Consider the following 24,426-nt stretch of genomic DNA (forward strand, 5'->3'; position numbering starts at 1 on the left):
ACCAGGAGGCAGCTCCTGCATTGAGCATCTGCCCCCTGGTAGTCAGTGTGTGTCATAGTGACCGGTCGTTCCACAATTCAGTTGATTTGCATATTAGGGTTTTATTATATAAGATTACTCAATGCAAGTTTTTTAAATATGCCAAATAAAACACCAAGTTACAGATTCATATAAAACATGACATTCCAACCCAGGAAATATAACATTGCATATATTAAAGCATAAGAATATTTTTATTTCTGATTATCACAGGACTACTGCACTAATCACCTTCAAGAACTAATAAAACATTGGTGCAAGGAAAACAAAATCCAAACACACCATAATTACTACAGGGAAATCTCTGATGAAATATTATTATATATAATAAATGACAATTTTGAAAACTTTCTCAAACTGTGTTTTAATCATGTTTGTCTCCATTAAGCTTATAAGTTAATTAAGTAGGCAAGCCAACTTGAGACAAGGAAATTGATTTTCTGTGTAAGACACTCTCAACAGAGTAGCAGACATTAAAAAAAAAAGATCAATTTTTCTTCGTGGTGTGCAAATTAAGCTCTGTTCAGAAAAAAAATTAACAAAATCCCTGTTCCCTTGGGTTCTTTTGTTCTTTCGGGACATGTTAATCAAGTAAATATGGCAGGAACGAAAAATACATTTGAATGTTCCTTGTACCTTTCACCTTTGGGAAAACAAAGAAGTCTCCTGTCTCATTAGAGAGAACCTTTAACTACTCCTTCCAGCCTTCTGACTAATGGAGCATGGGTATTGAGATGTAAGGAGTAGCTCCCAGATCCTTTCCACCCATCAAGAAATTTTAGTAGCAATCTATTCAGCATGGAACAAAAAAAAAAAAAAAAGTAGTTGGTGCACTGCATTTTTTAAATTAAAATAAAGACAGCCTATTACTTTGCCTTCCACTTCATCACAATTTCCTCATCTCCACTCCAGTGCTCCCAAGCACATAAAGGTCTCATTTTTACTTCTCTCCCCAAAATAAAAATCAGGAGGATCCATATTTGCCTATACACTGAGTGGCCAGATTATTATGATCTCTGAATGCATAATAATCTGGCCACTCAGTGTATATCCTATATAATAAAAGGCTAATATGTAAATTGTCCCCTAGACCAGGAGTTCGACCAGCAGGCAGGCCGGCCAACCGCCCATGTCCCCTCCCCCTGGCCAGGCTGGCCGGACCCCACCCATGCACGAATTCATGCACTGGGCCTCTAATACACACACACACACACACACACACACACACACACACACACACACACACTGAGTGGCCAGATTATTATGCGTTCAGAAATCATAATAATCTGGCCACTCAGTGTATTTGCTAGGCTAGAAAAAGCTTAGCTGGGGCATCCATAGCTTGATCTTTTTGACATGGGACTTTATTGTTTTAGTGACTAATTCTAGAATTAGTGAATGGAGGATTCTCTGGTATGCTACTTAACTAAAAAGAAAAAGAATATCCTTTTGTGAATGTTGATGCTGAGAAGTTTGTTTTTGGATAGAAGGTGGAGGAAAGGATTTTTCCTATACCCTTATACTTATCATATTCATAATGATATCAGTAAAGCTCTCTATATTCCAGAAGATACATGTTAACAGTTTAAATATCATAGTGTAGCATTCACTGGAGAGCATGCCATCTCTGAGATAATTACATGCAAATGTAAATATACTGTTTCTTCTTCTATTAAAATTGAATAATGCCAAGATCATCATTTGTGAAAGTGGTATTACTGTGTCATGATGGAAGAATTAGCTAATAAATGAAGTTCAAGCAGGAGCTTTTAAATCATTCCAGAAAACTGTTTTCCCCACACTTTGTAATCCTAAATCTGTGGATAGGGAGCAATATGTTTTTTTAGATGTAAGGATCAGAGTGTTGAAAATTTTTAAAGTAAAGTTATGCCTGACATTATAATTACCCTACATTATAATATAAATTATATTATATAATTAAACAGATATTAAAATATAAACTTACATTTTATATTATAATGCATCATTCAATTATAGCTTAACTCCATGTTATTATATTCAGTTACCCCACTGTAAACTCAGGTTAGTTGAAACATAAAGCTCCAAAGAACATACCTAACTTAGAACATATGTGACTAACTTTGCTTAGCATGCTTTATTAAGGTAGTCATCCTTTGCTTGCCTGAACAGAAATCAAATATGGATGACTGGACATAAATGAGGACAGAGTCATCCTGATGTCCTTAAGATAGAAGATAAACACTGCTCTGTTCTCCCTCTTCAAGTATCCCCCCCCGCAATACATAGTTAACATGGACATTTCTACCTCTAATCCATTTTTAATCTTTGACATCAGCATCCACCTCTGGTAAACTTACATTCACACTCAGTACCCTATGCATAATAAATACTGAAAATATTTGAAGATGCGGATATGGAACTCTGAATTCTCAAAATATTCCAAAATGGAGGAGAGTGAGTGCTGTTTGAATAGAAAGAAATAAGACAGGTGTGAGACTCACACTGAGCAGGGGCTACCTGAACAGTGGGAATTCTCTAAAAATGAAAGTAAGAACTTACTTGGGTAAATCCCAGAATCTTGAATTTTAATTTTGGAAATAGGAGAAGCTGGGTAAATAACTGAGACAGGAAAAGTTCTAGTCCTCATAGAACTTATATTACATAAGACATATGAATAATGAACAAGCAAATAAAAATTAAAGTAGAATAGATACATAGGTAGCAATAAATGCTAAGAAGAAAAATAAAGTATAGTGAAGTGTTGGAGTGATAAATTGGTAGGTTCAAGTGGGGAGAGTTAACTCCATTGAGTGATCAGAGAAGACCTCTCTGAGGAGGGGTCATTTGATCAGAGACTTGAATGATGCAAGAAGCAAGCCAAGCAAAGATAGGCAGAGAGCATGCAAGGATAAGATCCCTAGGTAGAAACAAGTTAGGAGAGGTCAAGGGGTAAACAGAGAGCAGTACATTCATTTAAGTCTTGAAACTATCAAAGCTTAAGTGCATTTATGGAAAAGGTAATTTATCTGAAGGCAAAACTGTCTTACATTTGAGGTAGCAGAAAAGTAACAAAAAGCCAGAGCATCTTCATTGGCTCGACTTCTCTACTTTTCAACATAGTAATATTTTACTTTGGAATCTGCAGGCCTGTGCTTCCAAACACATACAGAGATAGTATTTACTACTCCAGGCAGTGCCTTGAGTTCAGCAGATTTACTCCTTCTCTATGATGTGATGAAAAGGTCCATTTAGGCATTCTTCTGCTTTTGTCTCTTCACCTTTGATTTATCAAAGTCCTGTGAACTGTTCATGAAACCAGGACCAGGAGAAAGGCAGCCCCTTTGGGCCTAGTGTACAGAGTGCTGAAGCATGGCTCTGGTTCCAGACTGCATGAGTCTAGTTCCAGCCAAGTAGCAGAACATCACTATTTTGTTGCTGTCCTCCTTCTTGAACCACTTCTTTTTTCCAGATGTCATGGTTTTATTTATAACATTCCATTGCCAAAGGACATCTAGGGTTCAGAGATTTGTGTCCCAATTATGGGTCCTAATTGCAAAATCTTGAAGTAAGAATATAAGCCCCCAAAGAACCAGTGTCTGGTAATGATGATTGGTGATGGTGATGGAAATGGCGATGATGATGATAAACGTATCCATGACGGGTCTCCTCTGTATTTTTGTGTGTTATTTTTTTTAACATTTACAGCTTAAAGGTTGGCTATTTTAAAATATATTTTCAATTATTTCAGATAGAGGAAGGGAGAAAGAGAATCAATGATGAGAGAGAATCATTGATCAGCTGCCTTCTGCACACTCCCTACTGGGGATCAAGCTCACAACTCAGGCATGTGCCCTGACCGGGAATAAAACTCTGACCTCCTGGTTCATGGATCTACGCTCAACCACAGAGCCACAGCAGCTGGGCAGGTCTCCTATTTTTCACATGCTATTTGACTCCAGTAGTGAAGGTTAAATAGTCATTAGAACAACATTGACTAACACAAGATAAACCTAGTTACATTTCATCTCTCTTCTAAATAGCTTACATTGGTAATCAAATTTAATTCCTACAATCTCCTTATACATTAGTTACTGCCATATTCATTCCCAGAAACCTGAATCATATAGATTTGGGGCAACTTATCCAAAGGCATACAAGAAGTGAACACACCAGTCTTCAAAGTCCAGACTTTCTGGTTCCAATGCCTGAGCTCATAGTCATGTCACTTACCTGCTTAACAAACACCGACTCATTTATAAAATACAACTTAAGAGTTTATTTTCTGTGCAGCTTTACCTTATCTCTCCCTCATCAGGTATAAACACCATAGCAAAAACTATATAATTACCATTTTAAGTTCTGTGTCATGGTCTGTGGTTAGTGCTGTACTTATGTAACCCTTACAAAGTTAGATTGCCTCCAGGCCAGGCAATAAAATGGTTTTATTCCAAGTCCTACACTGTAAGATTAAATTATAGTTTTAGTCTTTATTGAATCCTCTATAAAAACTGCAGAGGAGAATTACATTCATAACACAGAGCAACACTTCTTAAGAGTCCCTCTCTCCCTCCTTCCCCATCCTGCCATGCATCCTCCAGCATCCCTCCAGTCTACAAAGAAGTTCATTAGAGATGCCTCCAATCCTACTTCTTCCAAACTTATAAAACTCTCTTCCTGAAACCCATCCCAGGATGTCTTTTGTGCTCTCTCTCCATCCCTCCTCCTCCTCCTTCTTTTTTCCAAATCCATTTTTTTTTCCTCCTGAGAGTAGTTTTGTATCCTCCCCAGTATAAATCAATCTATTTTTTTAGGTTTCTTTTGCCTTGACCTTGGTTCTACTTGGCCAATAGGATGAATGTTGAATAGTCAGCAGCCCTAGCAACAAAGAAGCCTTTATTCAGAAGAAAAGGAGAAAAAAAAAGAAGACAATAACCATCCATATGTTTATATTTTGCCCTTGTCATGTACACTTTCTCAATTTATTATCACTACTCTCAGATGGGTTTAAATTTTTGCCATTTTAAGATTTTAAAAAATGAGAGTTAACTCATTCACCAATAGGATAGGGCAAGTTCGTGCAGATACAGAATTTGAAGGTGGAAGGCAGCGGCCGGAGCAAAGGCCTGGGTCCCGGTGTGGGAGGAAAACCGGTGCCGGCAGCCAGGGGAAGGAAGGCCTATTCTTGCACGAATCTTCATGCAACAGGCCTCTAGTGTTTTTATAAATAAAGATGCATTGGAATGTAGTCACAGTCACATAGTGTGTATGGCTGCTTTTGCACCACAAAAGCAGAATTGAGTAGTTATGACACAGAATATATAGCCCAAACTCAAAATAATTATGATGTAGTCCTTACAGAAAAAGTTTGTTGATTTCTGCTCTAAGAAGAAGATTCATAGCATGCCTAACGGTTAACTGGAAACAGGCCAATTCACCACAAATAGTTTTAACATAACTTGGTAATTTGATGAATTATAAATATGGTAAATTGGTCATTCAATTAATTTATTTGATGCAAACTAAGTTCTGGAAAAAAATTTCAGTCAACAGATTCATTCAAGAAATATTAGTGGAGTATCAACTGTGTGCCAGGTTATCTTAGAATTTATTAATGAAAAATATCCACATACTCATATGTTGCATTCCAGCAGAGAGAAACAGATAATAAACAATACATATACTACAAAAAGCATATGGTACTTTGGAAGGAATATGTACCATACAGTTAAAAAAAAAAAGCTTGATGAGCCCTAGCCATTTTGACACAGTGGATAGAGCGTCGGCCTGTGGACTGAAGGGTCCCAGGTTCGACTCTGGTCAAGGGCACATTCCTGGGTTGCAGGCTCAATCCCAAGTAGGGGGCGTGCAGGAGGCAGACAATCAATGATTCTCATCATTGATGTTTCTATCTCTCTCCCTCTCCCTTTTTCTCTGAAATCAATAAAAATAGTTGTTTGGTGTGTTTGTTTAAAGCTTGATGGGAGGTTGAGAGCAGAAATAGAGGAATACAATTTTAAATAGTGTGATCAGAGCACACCTCATTGAGAATAAGATATTGAGCAAAGACTGAATGGAGTGATGAGAATGACACATAGATATCCAGGAAAGAACATTCGAGGCAGAGGAAACAGTCAGTATGAAGACTCTAAGGCAGAAGCAACAAAGAGGACAGTGTGTCTGAAGTAGAGAAGGGGAAATTAGTACATGAGGTCAAAGTTATTATGGTATATGGACCATGTAGGTCTTTGTTGACCATTGAAAGGATTCCAGCTTATCTTTTAAGTGAAATGTGGTCCATAGAAGGATTTGAGTGGAAAAGTGACATGATATGATTTATGTTTTAAAAGGTTACCTCAGCTGTTTTGTTGATGATACACTCTGGAAGGACAAGGGTGGGTGGGGGGGAGGGAGCAGGGATTCTAATTAGGAGGCTATTGTAGTCATTCAAATGAGAGATGATGGAAGAGTGGGACCAGTGGCTGGCAGTGGGGAGATGAGAAATGGTCACATTATGATGGATGTATATTAAAGTAGAGCCAAGAGAACTTCCTGATGGATTGGATGTGAAAGTTAAATGAAAGAAAGTATTCAAACTTTTTAACATAGCAACTAGAATGATGGAGTTGCCAACCAATAGGACCTTGGGAAAGATTGCAGGTAGAGCAGGTTAGTATAGATGTATCCATTAAACACCAGAGTTATTGAGTTGGCATTGGGTATACAAGTGTGGAGTTAATATAAAATTCTGGTTAGAGTGCAAATTTCATTGAATAAAATACAGCTCATGGCATTTTTTGTTTCTTTTACTACACTGTAAATTCTTTGATGGCAGGACACTTTCGCTTCTATCTTATTATCTCTAGCACTAATAGGGTGCAGGAACAAAATGGATTACAATGTACTTTACCAATATTCAAAGATGCTACATGAATAAATGAATGAATATATGGATGGATGCATGGATGAATGAATAGATGAATGTACAGACATTTTCATGAGACCAATTTACACATTTTGAGAAAGGAATATCATCCTTCTATGGAAGAGAGAAAACCTCTAATTGTTTCATTTACCTTGAATGGTATTTAGGATAAAATATGACCTTCAAACTTGGTAGTGTGCTGTCTTTCCTATCAATTCTGTTGTGTGAAAAGATAATAAATACATTGGCAGTCCCGTTTTGTTATTCTTGGTATAAGAGAATGACTCATCTTGTTCAAAGAAGACTTGTCAATTTCTGGACAAGCTGAATGATCAGAGAAATTAAATTCAAAAGAAAAAAGCCAGGAAAATTCATCCATTCGAGAAAAACTGTATAGTTGAAACTATGCCAAGAGAAAAATAATAAATTCTAGGAAGTAGATAAGTTGGCTAAAACTTAACTTTAAAATAGAAAAGATTTGCCAAGAAAAGATTTGTCAAAATCATCCAGTCTGAATTAAGTACATTTTCACAGATTATTAATAATTGTTGAACTGAATAATATCTCAAACCTATGCTTTATTAAAATTTGCAACTCTGCCCAAATAAATATAATACTAATAATTATTTGATCACTTTTAATTTCCATAACATATTTGAAAAGGGGAGTAGAATAGTTAGATGGGTAGAATTGAAGTGCCCAGGACATCTGGAATTTATTTTTCCTGAATACTTCCCAATTTGTCACTATAATTCCTTTTGTTGACTTCTGATATATCAGGGTGATTTACACATTCTAAGATCTTTGTCTGTCTCTGTAAAATTCATGAAGCAGAACACACACTTTTAACTCCTGCCCCCTTCACCCCCCTACACACACACATTTATACACAAAGACCTATTAATGAATATTCACAATCAACAACACAATTTTTCTTAAAGGGGCAGATATAACTTGATTTCAGAGTTCCAGAAAGCTTAGCTCATATTTTTTCACATTAACTTTGTGTTACATATTACTTCAAAGAAAGAGAAGCAACACAATTCACTTAAGCTCAGTTTTAAAACTCTGTTTCAGGTATGAATGAGGACAAAAAATATGTAAATTATTCTGGTAAGAATTTTTATCCCTAAACAAAATGTATATGAATGTTCAGACTTTAGAGGTTTAGTTGCACCTGATGTATATTCATGTATATTTAATTTTCTGAACAGGCAATAATACATTTATATAAATGCCCATTCAATGTATTTTATAAAAGTCTCCCCTGATCCCATATTCCACAGGCCCAGTTCCTAAGTCTGTATCCATTTTAATTGGAGAACATTTCATATATTTATCAGGAACACATCTGTATATATAAAAAGCCTGCGACCAGAATGCTGTAATGACCAGAATGACCAGTCGCTATGATGGCCACTGCAGCCAGCAAACCAGCCCGATTGGGGGGTGGGGCTGGCTGGCCAATCCCCCATGGCCCCTCCCCCCCGCTGGCCTCACCCCTGATTGCCCCTCCTATCCCAATAGGGGGCACGGTTGGCCGTCCAACCTCCTGCAGCCCCTCCCCTACCCGGCCCCACTCCACATCAGCCCCTCCACATCGCCCCCACCCCCACCGCGATCAAGGGCAGGGCTGGCCGGCCAACCACCCATGGCCACTTCCCCAGCCGCTGACCCCCAATCGGGCCCCCCCACCCCATTTGGGGGCAGGGCTGGCCAGCCCACTGCCCACAGCTCCTCCCCATGGCCGGCCCTACCCCAATCGCACCCTGCTCTCCAATCAGGGGCGGGGCCCACCAGCCAATCGCCCATGGCCCCTCCCCTCAGCCAGCCTGGCTCTGGTCGCCCCCAATTGGGCAGGCTGGCCAGACAACCTCCCACCGTCCCCTCCTCCTGACAGGCACAGCCCCAATCCGCCCTGATTGGGGCCCGGCCAGCCAGACCTCACCCGTGCATGAATTCATGCACTGGGCCTCTAGTTTAACTATAAAAGGATTAAAACTTATATATTGAACCTTCCTATGCAAGTACATGGAATGTCTTTTTATTTGTTCAAATTAACTTTTGTGTTCTTGCATATTTCCTATTAATTTCACTCAAATGTTTTATTTTTATACTAGAGGCCCAGTGCACTCAGGGGGGTCCCCTCAGCCTGGCCTGTACCCTCTCACAATATGGGACCCCTAGGGTAGGGTCCCTAGGCCTGGCCTGAGATCAGGGCCTATCGGGGCTTTCCTTCCCCAGGCTGCAGGCAGCTGGCCCACCCCCGCCGCTGCCACTGCTTGCCATCTGTGCAGTGCTGTCCCCCCTCCCCTGCCACTAGTTGACTCTCTCTGCAGGGGACAGGCTGGGATGCAATGGCTTGGCTGGCCTGGTCCTCCCTCTTTCTTTGCTGGGGGGTGGGGCCAGCCCTGACTTCCAGTTGGTCAGCCTCCAGTTGTTACTGGTCATTATAACCCAAGGTTTTTATATATTAGGATTGTTACTGTGAATTTATTATTTTTATAGTTTTATATGAATAAAAATTTTGATTTCTATATATTAATTTTGTACTTTGCTACCTCACTAAATTATCTTAATACTTGTAGATTTTTCAGTTGATTCTCTTTGGTTTTCAAGGTAGATTGATATTAAATTTTACAAGTGGTTATAATATTACCATATGTTTTCTAATTTTTATACCTCTAGTTATTTTGTTGCCTAATTGCCTTAATGTCTACCTCTAGTACAATGTTGCATGATATTGGTAATATAGAAATCCCTGTCTTGTTCCTAAAACTAGTTGTAACTCTACTTGTGTTTTTCCACTATACATAGTTTTTGCCTTTATATACATACTAGAGGCCCGGTGCACGAAATGCATGCACTGGGGGGGTGTGTCCCTCAGCCCAGCATGCACTCTCTCTAATCTGGGAACCCTCGGGGGATGTCCGACTGCCTAAACCGGAAGTCGGACATCCCTCTCATAATCCAGGACTGCAGGCTCCCAACTGCTCGCCTGCCTGCCTTCCTGATTGTTCCTAACCACTTCTGCCTGCCAGCCTGATCACCCCCTAACCACTCCCCTGCCAGCCAGATCAACACCTAATCGCTCCCCTGCCGGCCCGGTTGCCCCCAAGTGCCCTCCCCTGATGGCCTGGTCGCCCCCAACTGCCTTCCCCTGCTGGCCCGGTTGCCCCTAACTGCCCTACCCTGCAGGCCCGGTCACCCCCAACTGTCCCCCCCCCGCCGGCCCAGTCACCCCCAACTGCCCTCCCCTGCCAACCTGGTCCCCCGCAACTGCCCTCCATCCCCTGCCGGTCTAGTCACCCCCAACTGCCCTCCCCTGCTGGCCTGGTTGCCCCTAACTTCCCTCCCCCACTGGCCTGATAGCCCACAACTGTCCTCCCCTACCAGCCATCTTGTGGCAGCCATCTTGTGACCACATGGGGGCGGCCATCTTGTGCAAGGGCGTGTGGGTCAATTTGCATATTACCTCTTTATTATATAGGACTAGAGGCCCGGTTCATAAAATTCATGCATGGGTAGGGTCCCTATGCCTGGCCAGCGATTAGGGCCTTCCCACTGCCTGCCAGGGCCTTCCTTCCCGCTACCGACCGGGGTCTTCCTTTGTTCCGTGATGCCCCCTGGTGGTCAGCACACATCATAACAAGCGATCTAACTATCAGTCTCCCAGTTGAACTCCCAAGGGGCCACTTTGCATATTAATCTTTTATATAGATAGATAGATGATAGATAGATAGATTTCCATAAATTAATATTACATATTTTATCAAGAATTTATGGTGAATTTTACAAATATCTGTTAAAATATCAGTAGATGACCTCATACTTTTTTACATTGGAGTTCGAGGCCTAGATAGTTTTACAGAGGACTTCTAGTATACCTTGAAGTAAATAATTCTAATCTGTTTTGTCTACTCCAGAACCTGGTGTATGAAAGAAAATCTTCTAAATCTAAAGTAAATGTAACAGTGATACCAAAATTCCTCAAAAAGATTACATGCACACACACAAAAGATAACTGCATATAAGTCTTACTCAGGAAAATAGATATAATTCTATATGGCAAACAATTTAGCAAGGCATTAAAAAATAGTAAGTTATGACCAACTAGATATATTCAAGAATGCAATGATAATTTGCTATAAGAAAATCTATTGATAAAATATTCCATATTAATTTATCTAAGAAGAGAAATCATATGATTATCTATATGTTGAAAAAGGTAGCCCTCAAAGTAACTTCTCTACTTTGTCTAGGGAAATGCTCTAATTACATTCTTAAAATTTTCTTCTTGGATTAGTTTCAGTAAATCATATTTCTCTATAATATTGTCTATTTCATCCAGGTTTTGAAATATATATGTTTAAGTTGAACAAAGTAGCCTCTTATTATTTATTCTTAATTTACTTTTCTCTGATTTATTCCCTACTAGAGGCCTGGTGCATAAATTTGTGCATAGGTGGGGTCCTGGTGGGGGGGGGGGAGGATGGGACGTGATCGGCCCTCCAGGAAGGTGGCGGGATGCCCTTGCCGGCCTGGGATATAGATCCGTCCCGTTGACATTCGCCCAGGCTGTCAGCAGCCACCTGGAAGCTGCTTTTATATCCTTTCTTCCTTGCGTCTAGGGAGGGGAAGCAGCCACTCTGCCCAAGGCTGACTTCCAGGAGGCCAGCACTTTCAGGATCATGCCAGCAGTGCTGGTCCATCGGTGCCTGGCCCGTTCTCCAGAGATTGAACCTGCAGGACTACTGAGGGAGTGAGTGGCTGCCACCAAGCTGGTGGGCCACCAAGACGGGTCAGTCAGCTGAGTGGTGCTCCCGCTATGGGAGTGCACTGACCACCAGGGGGCAGCTCCTGCATTGAGCGTCTGCCCCCGATGGTCAGTGCACATCATAGCGACTGATCAACTGGTCGTTCCGGCTGTTCCTGTCATTTGGTCATAACAGTCACTTAGGCTTTTATATATATAGACTAGTGGCCCGGGGCATGAAATTCGTGCATGGGAGGGAGGTGTTCCTCAGCCCGGCCTGCACCCTCTCCAATCTGGGACCCCTCGAAGGATGTCCTACTGTCGGTTTACTGAGATCGGGCCTAAATCGGCAGTCAGACATCCCTCTCACAATCCGGGACTGCTGGCTCCAGCCGCTCGCCTGCCTGCCTGCCTGCCTGCCTGCCTGATTGCGCCTAACCACTTTGCCTGCTGGCCTGCTTGCCCCCAAATGCCCCCCCCCCCGCCAGCCTGATCACCCCCAACTGCCCCTTGTGCCAGCCTGCTCACCCCCAAATGCCGCCCCTGCTGGCCTGCTCACTCCAAACTACCCCCCCCCCCGCTGTCCTGATCACCTCCAACTGACCCCCACTGACAGCCTGCTCACCCCCAACTGGTCCCCCTGTTGGTCTGCTTACCCCCAACAGCCCCTACAGTCCTATTCTGGCCTGATCACCCCCTGGCAACCTAAGGTCCCAGCCCCTCCTTTTTTTCTTTTACTTTTTGTTTTTTCAGCGCCTCCTTGAGTGGAGGCCAGGGCTGGCTGGAAGCAAGTATCTAGGATTTATTTATCTTCTATAATTGAAACTTTGTAGCCTTGAGCAGAGGCCAGGGCGGGCAGGAAGCTTGGCTTCCTCCATCGCCGGGGGCAACCCAAGCCTCCTGTTCGCTCCAGCTCCATGGCCGTCGCCATTTTTGTTGGGATTTATTTATCTTCTATAATTGAAATTTTGTATCCTTGAGCGGAGGCTAGGGCCGGCCAGGGCGGGCAGGAAGCTTGGCTTCCTCCATCTCCAGGGCAATCCAAGCTTCCTGCTTGCTCCAGCTCTGTGGCTGGCTGCCATCTTGGTTGGGTTAATTTGCATTCTTGCTCCTGATTGGCTGGTGGGCATGGCTTGTGGGTGTAGTGGAGTGATGGTTAATTTGCATGTTTCTCTTTTATTAGTGTAGATTATCATTTCTTAATTTATATAGTTATCTCTTCTCTTTCTTGATTAGTCTATCTAGTGGTTTATCTTGTTTTATTAAAAAAAAAACAACAAAGCTAGCTTTTCATCATATAAGGTATCCCAGAAAAATGTATATACACTTTAACAGCTGATAGCTCAATTCTGAAAATGAAATGTATTTTAATAAACATTGTCTTTATAATTATTCAAGGTGTGTGTATACATTTTTAGGACACCCTATATTTATTTTTCAAATAATTTAGTTTTTGTAACTCATTAATTCCTACTTTTATCTTCATGATTCATTCCTTTTATTTTTCTATAGTCTGTTTTATCATTCTAAGTACTGCTCTAGATATGCCTTATAATTTCAATTCATATTATTTTATTAGTATTTTCTAGAAACTATGTAATTTCAGTTTATATTTCCTCTTCTTATTCAAGGATTAAGAGAAATTTAATCCCTCCCCACCCCTCCCCCCAGAATGTAAGGACTTTTTATTTTCTGTTTTTTTGTTATTTCTAGTTTTGCCATATTATCATGAGAAAATGTTTACCATACTATTTCCAATTTTTGAAATTTATTGAGATTTTTTTGGCTTGCAAGTCCTATTCCCAGTCCTACACAACAATTTACAATAAGAAGTCAAAGTTCCACCAATACTATTGATCAAATATCCTTGGATCATTAAAAAGGAAAGGTGAAATGGTATTTGAAGATCAGCCAAAGAGATTTTTCCAAGGTGCAACCAACATGCTTCTTCTGATATGAATGTGTGTCTATCATCTGTTCAGATGTTCTTGGAGGAAACAACAGAAGTATAGGATCTCCTTGTAATTCATTGCTAAAATCAGCACTGTCACAAACTCTCCTGTGTCCTCTGCTGATTCTGGTTTCCATTTTATTTTTAACTACAGCTTTATTGAGATATAATTCACATACTATAAATCCACCCTTTAAAGATATACAATTCAGTGGTTTTTATTATATTCAGAGTTGTACAATCTAACAATTACCACTATCTAACTTTAGGGTCTTTTCTTTTTATTTATTTCTTTTTTAAATATATTTTATTGTTTTTTTACAGAGAGGAAGGGAGGGGGATAGAGAGTTAGAAACATCGATGAGAGAGAAACATCAATCAGCTGCCTCCTGCATACCCCTCACTGGGGATGTGCCTGCAACCAAGGTACATGCCCTTGACCAGAATCGAACCCAGGACCCTTCAGTCTGCAGGCCGACGCTCTATCCACTGAGCCACACCGGTTAGGGCAATATTTCTTTCTCTTTAAAAAGACATGCTCAGCCCTAGCTGGTTTGGCTCAGTGGATAGACCCTGGGCCTGCAGACTGAAAGGGCTAAGGTTGGATTCTACCTCAGTTGCAGGCTCCTACCCAGCCCGGGCCCTGGTCGGGGCTCATGCAGGATGCAACCAATTGATGTGTTTCTCTCACATCGATATTTCTGTATTTCCCTCTCTCTTCCACTCTCTCTAAAAATCAATGGAAAAAATATCCTCATGTGAGGATTAAAAAAAAAAAAAGAAGAAGGTGGGTAATCTGGTCAGAAGGTCAAATTGTCAAAGTGCATGCAAACTGCTCTGCCTCTGAAGCCGCTTCTCCTTGCTGTCTGCCTCTGGGCAAGGAAGGGGCCATCAGAGGGTCAGGACTGAATGTTCTTGAGCATCTCCAGGAAGACCTGTGGGGATGGTGCCTCTGCATTCTGGAAGGTGACCTGGACTCTGCTGTACAGGCTGAAACATTTCAGCTCCAGCCAGATGAACCCGAAGGGGTCCTCATCGAACAGGATGAAGACTCCAGAGATGCACTGGGGGTTGCTGAAGCCATAGTCGGAAACAATGCCCATGCCATAGAAACACATCCTGCAGGCTCAGGGGTAGTTCTGGTCACTTGAGCTCACACCCACAGGCAGAACAAACTGAATGTCTGCTCCTCCAAAGCTGCAGCCCCGGACTCCCTGACACTGGGCTGAGCAGGGCTCTGCCAGCCATGGCCCTCGCCGTCCTCAGTCCTGTCTTCTTGCTGCTGCTGCTGCTCCTGGATCACCTGCTCGTGAACTTCCTGGACAATGCGGGAGAGCTCATTGAAGTTGAGGAAGATCTCGACATTGGGCAGCTGGATGCAGTGCATGAGGGGGATCTCTATCATCTGCTGCCCAGCAGGGACTTGGGGTTTCCTGTAATCTTCGTGGCTCTGGCATGCTTCCCATGGAAGCTGAGCATGACAATCTCTAGGCCATAGGCATCGTAGGTGCCTTTGAAGAGGCCTGGCCTGATGAGGTCATCTGGGTGGCTTGGCGGGAGGTAGATGTGGTGGTAGTTCAGGCAGTTGTTATACTGATGGTAGATGAACTTCATCAGGATGAACTGCAGCCTGTCCTCCTGGATGTCCTCCAGCGCCTGCCCCCATTCTTCCCTCAGCCACATTAGTAAATCCTCTGGGCTCAAACCAGATATCCAGTGGTGGTGCATCTGGTTGCACTTGGTGGAGAACCCATCCTGAATCTGCATGTGGCAGCTGTGGGGCCCTCTGTGGCCGTACATGCACTCCACCATGGTCAATTCCCTCTCCGTCAGGTGAATTGTAAACGAGGGCTTGAATTGCATTGGGTCATCCACATGGGGGTCATGCAGAGGCAGGTACAGCCAACTAATAATGCATAAGCCATCCACCACTACATTCAGCAGCCCTCCATAGGGCCCGTTATCTTCCTGCCACAGTCCCAAAATGTGTCTGCAAGGGTGGAGCAGCTTCACATAGACTTCTCGACAAGACATACCCATCATCTCCAGGTTCTGCAGGTTTTCACAAACGCCATACTCCTCCCGGCAGTGCCGTCTCCAGATGCTGTCGATGTGCAGGATGCAGTGGAATTTGGTGCAGGCCTGGGCCAGGCTGGGCAGGTCGGTGCCCAGGAGCAAGGTGAAGATCACCACCAGCAGCTCTGGAGGCAGGTCTTGCAGCGAGAAGGGTGCGGTGACTGGGGCTCACCCTCCACTCCCCGCACAGCACCATGCTGCCGCCTGGACATGCTCCTCTTCCCTGGATGGCTGGGGCAGGGCCGGGGCCGGCTTGCCATCTCAGCTGGGCCCTGGCGCTGCTGGAGACATCAGCATCCCCGCGAAGGGCCCACGCTGCAGAGGCAAGTGCACTCCTCCTCCATGCCTGTCCGAGTAACAGCCACCATCTTCATTTATTATAGTAGATGAACTTTCATCTAAGAGATTTACCTATCCCAATACCTTCTCACCAATGGAGAAACACACATGGGTATTGTATGGTATCATTTTCTACTTTTTTTTTCTAAAGTTCTGTTTATTTATAGAATTTGACTATCTAATTTCTATGTGTGCCCTTAAAAATAATGTAGTAATATTTTCAAAGATGTTTTCCAAATAAGAACTATGTTGAAGATAAAATTATACATTTTCAAGCTGCTAATATATAGAAATATGCTACAACTGGACTTTAAAAAACAATAGAGAACTCTATTTATGTGTGTGGATAAATAAAGTTATAAATTCTGATAGAAAACAAACAAACTAGATATGGACAACACAATGGTAGTTACCACAGGGGAAGAGGAGTGGGAGGAAGAAAAAGAGGGTAAAGGGGATCAAATGAAAGGTGACAAGATACTAGACTTCAGGAGAAAGCACACAACAGAGTACACAGATGTCATATTATGAAGTTGTACACTTGAAATTTATATACTATTATTAACCAATGTTACCCCAATCAATTTATTATTTTTTAGAAATTCTGTTACCAATAATCAAAGACAAATAAAAGAAGGGGGAAGGGTGTAAGAAATCATCTTATCTAAACCCTTTCTGTAGGCTTAAGTCACCTGAAAAGAGGTATTTAGGAAGTATCCTGGTTAATCAAATATTTGTTAGATCTAAAATGCTGAAGGAATTATAGTACAACAAAAATATTCAAAATCTTAAAACTAGAATGAACATATGATGTCATAGTAGAAAAAAAAGTGTGGCTTTGTCATTAAAGCATAATTTACAATAGCTAAGATCTGGAAACAGCCCAAGTGCCCATCAATAGATGAGTAGATAAAAAAGTTGTGCGATGTTTACATAATAGAATACTATGCAGCTGTAAAAAAGGATCTCTTACCCTTTGAGACAGCATGGAGGGACCTGGAGAGTATTATGCTAAGCTAAATAAGCCAGTCAGAGAAAGACAAGTATCACATGATCTCACTCATATGTGGAATCTAAATGAACAAAATACACTGATGAACAAAATAGGTCCAGAGACATAGAAGCATGGAACAGACTATTGAATCTCAGAGGGAAGGCAGGGGAGGGTGGGTAGGTGGAAGTGATCAACCAAAGGACTTATATGCATATATGCATAACCCATGGACACAGACAATAGGGTGGTGAAGGCCGGGGGGGGGGCAGGGGCAGGCTAGAAGGGGTCAATGGGGGGGGGGAGGGGATATATGTAATACTACAATAAAGTTTTTTTTTTAAGTATGGCTTTGCCCTTAACTGGTTCTTTGCATTAGCACAATTTCTCAAACTCTCTGACTTCAGTATCTGCATAACTATAATATATGAAGATAGAATGAATTATATATTAAAATATTTTTGAAAGATCAATGTACTCTATACAACATACATAATAATGGTTGTTGATGGTGACAATATGCTTCATAATATTAGAGAAAATTGGGTAAAATTATGCAAATATAGTATTTCCATAATGGTACTCATAAACAGAATGCCTTCAACATTATCACCATGAGTCATATTGGATAAACTTCAGCAAAAGTTTATGGAAAAGATCAAATTCGATTATGAATTATAAAAGCATAAATGAATCTCTAAGTAGCATTTGAGAGAATATAGTTTACATCCTGTTTACCTAAAATTCCACAGGAATAATTTTGCCCAGTTTTCTGAAATTAACATTTTTAGATTTAAAGGTAAAACTGAGCCATTTCAGGACAAAGGATAATTTAAAAACAAGAATAATAGCAGGAAAACTAGCCCCTCACTGATAGCTTTTATTTCAAGTACAGCAGTTGCCTAAAATTACTGTAGTGCTTCCATCTAGAAAGAAGTCATATGAGACTAACTCCCACATTCAAATTTAATGAAGATCCTAAATTGGATGAAACCATTAATTAATCTAACTAATTTGCAGTAGTCAAGGCATAAACTCTAAGAGGTCAACTGTACAGTGATGATGAGAATTAATGTGTTTGAGCATTGACAAGGTACCAGGCTCAGTTCTAAGCACTACCTACTTATTATTTCGTGCTTATCTCAATCCTTACAATACATCTATAAGATAGGCTCCATTACTGTGTCAGTTTTTCAGCTGAGAAATCTGAGACACAGAGTGATTAAGTATCTTGCCCAAGAAGTGTAGCTAGGAAGAGGCAAGGCCTGATTTTGATCCTCAAAGTTGAATACTGGTGCTAATGGGTTTTACCACTACACCAACCTACCACTGATAGAGTGCTTGGACATCATCTATTTTCTTTTCTTCCCCTCTATAAAACAGGTTTCTCAAGGGCAGGAACCAAAATTATCTCTCAGCATCTCACACATAAAGAACAGTTTATGATGATTTGTTGACTGACTGCTGAAAATACTCAATTCATTTTGTGACCCTATATCTGTATATACAATGACATCAAGAAATCGAGATGAGAATTTAAGTGATTCCAAAACAGAGGACCATAGATAATATGTAAATGAATGGGTATGGTAATAAGCCAGATTTAACCCATGGGCAGTAGTTCCTTGTCCTGGGGCTCCGGCATAAGTGAATTTATTTTTAATAGCTATTTTATACATATTCAAGTAGGGAACCTACTTGAATGTGTAGATTAAAAAATAATATATTATGGTTCTTATTCACTTATTCTAATTAATTATCCTCACAGACATCTTATCTATTATTTTTCTTAACTAAACTTTCCTCTTTAAAAAGTCCAAAAGTAGCCCTAGCCAGTGTGGCTCTGCTGGTTGGAGCATCATCCAGTACACAAAAGGGTCATGGGTTCGATTTCCCATTAGGACAAATACCCAGGTTGCGGGTTTGATATCAGGTTAGGATGTGTATGGGAGGTAATCAACCAATGTTTCTCTCTCCTTTTCCCTTCCTCTTTCTCTAAAATCAATAAAAACATATCCTTGGGTGAGGATTTTAAAAATTCCTTATTAAAACAAAAGTCTAAAAGTAAACCATCAAATCTTACCAAATTTTGAATTTGTGAGGCCCAAAATAAACAATGTATCTCTCAGCTCTCTCCCTTCTTCTCCTAAAGACATCCTATATTAGTTATCTATTGCTGCATAAAAAATTACCCCCCCCCAAAAAAAAATGAGCCACCTAACAACATTTTAAGCACATAGTTTCTGTGGGTCAGGAATCCAGGAACAACTTAACTGGGACCTCTGTTTCAGGGTCTTTCAGGAGGTTAAAATCAAGGTGTCAGCTAGGACTGCAGTCTCACATGAAGGCCCAAGTAGAGAAGGATCCACTTCCAAACTCACACATGTGCTTGTTGGTAGGATTCAGTTACTCCTGAACCATTAGACTGAGGTCTCAGTTCTTCAATGACTGTTTGCTGAATGTGACCCTCAGTTTCTTGCCAGGTAGCCCTCTCTACCAAGGCAGTCAGAGAAGAGCCAGAGAGAGAATGCCAGCAAGAAAGAAAGTGCAAGCAAAAAGGAAAGCCGATCTTTTATAACCTAATCATGAAAGTTATATCCCATCACTTTTGCCATATTGTATTTGTTAGAAGCAAGTTGCTGGGTTCAGCTCGCAGTCAAGGGAAGGGTTCAGCTCGCACCCAATGATATGAATAACAGGAGGCAAGAATCATTGGGGGGGGGCATTTTAAAGGCTGCCTACCATGCACTATTAACACTAAGTCTGCATTGATCCTTTAGTGTAATGCTGTTAAGATTTTTAATTGATGTTCTGTCAACAGGAGTAATTTGTATCTTCAAAATGTCTATATCTTTATATAACTTTTAACTCAGTATCCCTAGGTATGATGTGCAAATTTAATACCTACATGGAACAGATTATTTATATATTTCTGCAAATAAGGTGCTGTCATTATTTCCCTATTCCCAGGAAGGTCGGTATATGCTGAATACTTTTTGCAACATATTAGAAAGGAAATAGTAGCTTTTATTATAGTTACATGGTTCTAAGGTCATCAATTTAAAACTAGCTGTGCAGAGCAAAAGGCAGGTGATGAGTGTTAAATTACATGGGTAATATAGATCCCAAATTGATTTCATACTTGCTTCTCCAGATTAGTTTTTGAACCATGTCAATACACCATTCTTATTGATGATGTGTAAAGCAGCCAAATGTAGGGCTTTTGTCAATCAGAAAGGAATTTTCAGGAGGCCGTATGGTTTGTTTGCCATCCTGGTTCTAAATAGTGCATGCTGTGGCAGGCATCATTTATGTGTCAGGCTTCCCTGATCTATTTCATGTTTGGGTCATTTGTTTCAGTGAACTGCAGATCCTATAATAAGTGTTTGCATGCAGATGGTTCTGTTGGGATGTGGTCTCAGAAAGGACAAGTGAGAGTGTGTGGGTGAGAGTGTGTGGAGTGTAAACAGGAAAGGAGAAAAGCCAATAAAGTATATTACTCAGATGGTTAACATGGAGGGCAACGAGGGGTCAATCCAGCTGGGCATTCTCTGGAACACCATGCAGAATTCTCATAGACTTGTCTCACCAAGTAACTGGAAATTTGGGGTCTTTACCCACCAACTTCCATCCATTTGTGCCTGAGAGCTGCCCCTGGGAGTGCTCTAGGCTTCCTTGTATGCAAGTTGAGAAAGTTGTTAAAATGCTAGAAAAATCTCTTGGATGGAAAAGCAAAAGTGTTCAAGGGCTTGAGGTGAGTTGCTGATGGTTTACAGGAGACTTTGCCATTAAATTTGCAGGTGAACTCAGTGCATCTGCTTACACATGTAAATGCTTTTCGCCAATACAATTTGTTTCTAAGCAAGGAATTCACCATTTTAGGCAAGTTCTGCCTGGCCCATTGAGGTACTCAATGAAAATGCATTATTGGATGACGGAAGGCGATAAGAAGGCCAGAGGCTACTGCTGGGACTCAGGACTCTGATCACCTTGAGATTGAGACCCCATCCTGCTAGTGACTTCGTTTCCTCTATCATCACTTTCTCTTTCCCTGGAGTCACAGAATCATAGACTAACAGAAACCTTAGACATCTATACTAATAAAAGGGTAATATGCTAATTAGACCAGATAGACTGGATAGACCGGATATCTTCCTGACGTCCTTCCAGACATCCTTACAGAAAAAGCCACAGCAGCTGCGAGGGCCAAAGGCATCCCCTGAGGGCTCCTGGCCTGTGAGAGGGGGCAGGCCGGGCTGAGGGACACCTCCCAGCGCACTAATTTTCATGCATCGGGCCTCTAGTAGTCATATAAACCTTTCATATTTTCAAGAAGTAACCTGAAAGGTAAAATGACATGGCCAAGTCAGCCAGTGGCAAAGCCAAGACCCATATCCCTGGCATCTTCTCACAGCTCTCTCTATCACAGCTCTGCTGACTCCTCTTAGTTTATAGAATCCTACAGGATTGATTTCCACAAAGGAACTGAAATTGAGCTCCTTGAAGCACATATATGCAACTGATATATTAGAAACTGGTGTGCTCAATGAGCCCAAACAAAATCTTTTCACATTTACAATTTATCTTTTTAGCAATCTGTACACTTCCATATTGAAATATAATAATGTCTCCATAATGCATGGCTTTTTATATTTCTTCAAAGAGCTTGCACATCTATCTGTGTCATTTTATTCAAGAGGCTGTAGAATTTCTTTTTAATTATAACAGACTCCTGCAGGCTAATATCTATTGCAAATAAGTCATCATAAGTGGGTGATTTGTGGTTCTGGTTTTTGAGGTGAGGAGAAAGGCATGGAGCTGACTATCATCAAAATGCTGCTTAGCTACAGGAAATGGACACAGTGGAGGCCAGTTCTTTGGTAATTTACAGTAACAAAAAGTGAGATCACCAGCCCAGTCAGAGGCTTTTGTACCACATTAATTTCCAACCTCTGATTGAACTGTAGCTCCTTTTCTTGTTTTCTCCTCCCCACATGTAACCTGGAACATGATGGGGGCCTGGCATTATTCTATTTCAGTTTCACTTTGGATGGTATGAACTAGTAGGTAGCTGATTAGCTTCAAGAGCTTTAGCACACACCAGGCATGATTGTCCAGGGTCTCATACCAAGAATGGAAGGTTTCTTTCAAGGTGGCTCCCATGGAGACATCCTCACCAACCTGCTCCCTCCACTGTGAGCTCACATTAAAGTACAGAGATGATGCTAAACCAGGCCACTGGCCAGGGGTTGGGCAATAAAACTTCTTGGCTACCACTGAGTTTGCCTTTCAATGAAATTAATATTTTGTACTATATTCTCAGTTGTGAATTACGCTTTGGCCCTACATCAAAGAATCACCTGTCCTCATCCCCAGGACGTAGCATCTTAGTGCTCAGAGGCTTCAGGTGCATAGTGGGGAAACTCAACACCTGGAGAAACCTCTTTGTACCTGGAGTCATGACAAGATTCTAGGTATTCTTGAAGAAATGGCTTCTCTATCGCTGCAGGCTGAACTGGGCTTCTAAAGGCTGCCTCCATTTTGTAGCCCAGAATCTCTCATTCCCCACTTATCTTACCCACCAGTCATCTCAGAATCAGGCTTGCATCAGGATACACCATTGTGATTTCTGTCTGACAATGAAGAGCCTGCTATTCAGCATTGACCCTCACTCAGCACTGGCCTTCCCACTCACTCTGCTAAGGTTCTGAGTTTTAGAAATAGTTAGGGGTGAGAAGTTTGGCCCATCTGCCTTCCTGATTTGGCCTCCTCATACTAATCTAAGGAGCATAGCTCTTAGAAATCATAAGCCAGTAAGCCCAGTCTAGGAGGTGGGGTCTCCTCAGCTTTTCCATACTCCCCCTCCCATCAAGTCCCCTCCTGGGTAACTCAAGATGGAAAATAAGAGAACACCTTTGTCATCGCTCTAAACCCCATCCATCATTCATTCCAAGGCCCTTCCCTCAGCCTTAGTTCAAAGAACAAGACTTGACTGTTATTATTAAACTTCCTGCCTCTCCATTCTTGTTCACAAGTATGAAAAATTGAATCTGGGGTAGAGTGGTTGGGGGTATAAATAAAGAAGTAGAAACAGCACTCGTTGCAGACTGGGAAATTAAATGGAGAACAGCCTGGTTATCTTTCATCTTTAAACATTTCTTTTCATAGTATCTCTCTGGCTGCAGGTGACTATGCTGCTCTTTCTTTCCTCGCGCCCCCGCCCCTCCACTGCATGCACTTTCTCAACTCTCTTTCACATCAGATGTTGTCATCTGGTGTGAGTAATCCTCCTGACTCACTCCCCAGAGAAGGAAGTTCCTACAGGGGTCAGTGAGCCAGAAAAGCAGAGTGTGGCATCAAACCAGAGTAGATGTGAATAGCAGCTCAACCACTTTTTATCTGTGTGATCTTGGCAAAGTTAATGGGTAAACTCAGTTTTCTTACATTAATAATGGAGATAACACATAGTTGTGTTGTCGCAATGCTTCTGTTTATGACAGTGATGGTGGTGGTTTGTTGTTTTCTTTTGTTTTTGTAACAGTATGTCTCAGACCCCCTGACATACAGGAGTGCTCATTACAACCAGGTCCCATTTTATGTGAATTTGAAATAGGGCAATACAAAAATTCTAATAAAGTCTTAATGCATGCACAGAGCATGAAATACAACAAATTCTACTTTACATTTTTTCCTCTAGGGAACATTGCCTTGAATTATGCAAGTTTTGAATTATGCAATGTCTTTAAGAGCTCATTCCTGGCAAACCAATGTGACTGAGTGTCTACAATCTGCCAAATGAGTGATAAGATTTACATAAAGTGTCTTATTCAATCCTTCAACAGCACCATGATATTGGAATCCTTGGGCCCTACTTTAATATTAGAAAACTGAGATTCCAAAAGGTTAAGTAATTTTCCCAAGTTCACCGCCCATTCATCTAGGATCAAATCCAAGCTGGACTGGTTCCAAAGCTGTTCATTTCCTTCCTTTCTTTCCCATCTTCATATACTCCCCAATCTCCTTCCCCCTCCCCTCACCAATTCCTTGCCTCCACATGCATGCACTAACTACACAAATCTCTATTAAGTGGAGTGTCATCACATTATTCCCCAAAGCCTATGGTTGTCTTTCCAATACTGAGATAAACCAACTGATGCTTTTTTTTGCAGTTTTTTTCCCCTACACTAGTGGACAATCTGCTCCTGACTCCCACTCCATCCTCATTCCTGCTCTTGTTTGAGAAGCAATATGCTGCACTTGTTTTGTCATTTAAGGTGCAGCCACCGGAAGTAGACTATTGAAGGAATCATTATTCCTGTCCATCAGTTGGGAATGTGGTAGACGCAAACACAGGAAGTTGCCCCCTAGTC

The 24,426-nt window shown here is 41.4% G+C and overlaps 1 protein-coding gene and 1 pseudogene across 3 annotated transcripts in view; one reads left to right on the plus strand and one right to left on the minus strand.

Moving 5' to 3' along the window:
- The window catches only part of GLRA2 (glycine receptor alpha 2), a gene marked incomplete at its 5' end in the record, with an annotated part of 172,052 nt that overhangs the window by 102,461 nt on the left and 45,165 nt on the right, over positions 1-24,426 (plus strand). The gene's annotated exons all lie outside the window — the stretch shown is intronic.
- On the minus strand, positions 14,550-16,094 carry LOC307095975 (F-box only protein 31-like; annotated as a pseudogene). Its single transcript has one exon. The product of its transcript is annotated as an F-box only protein 31-like (transcript).

This window comes from Cnephaeus nilssonii (genome assembly GCF_951640355.1).
Source record: "Cnephaeus nilssonii genome assembly, chromosome: X".
NCBI classification, from domain to species: Eukaryota; Metazoa; Chordata; class Mammalia; order Chiroptera; family Vespertilionidae; genus Cnephaeus; species Cnephaeus nilssonii.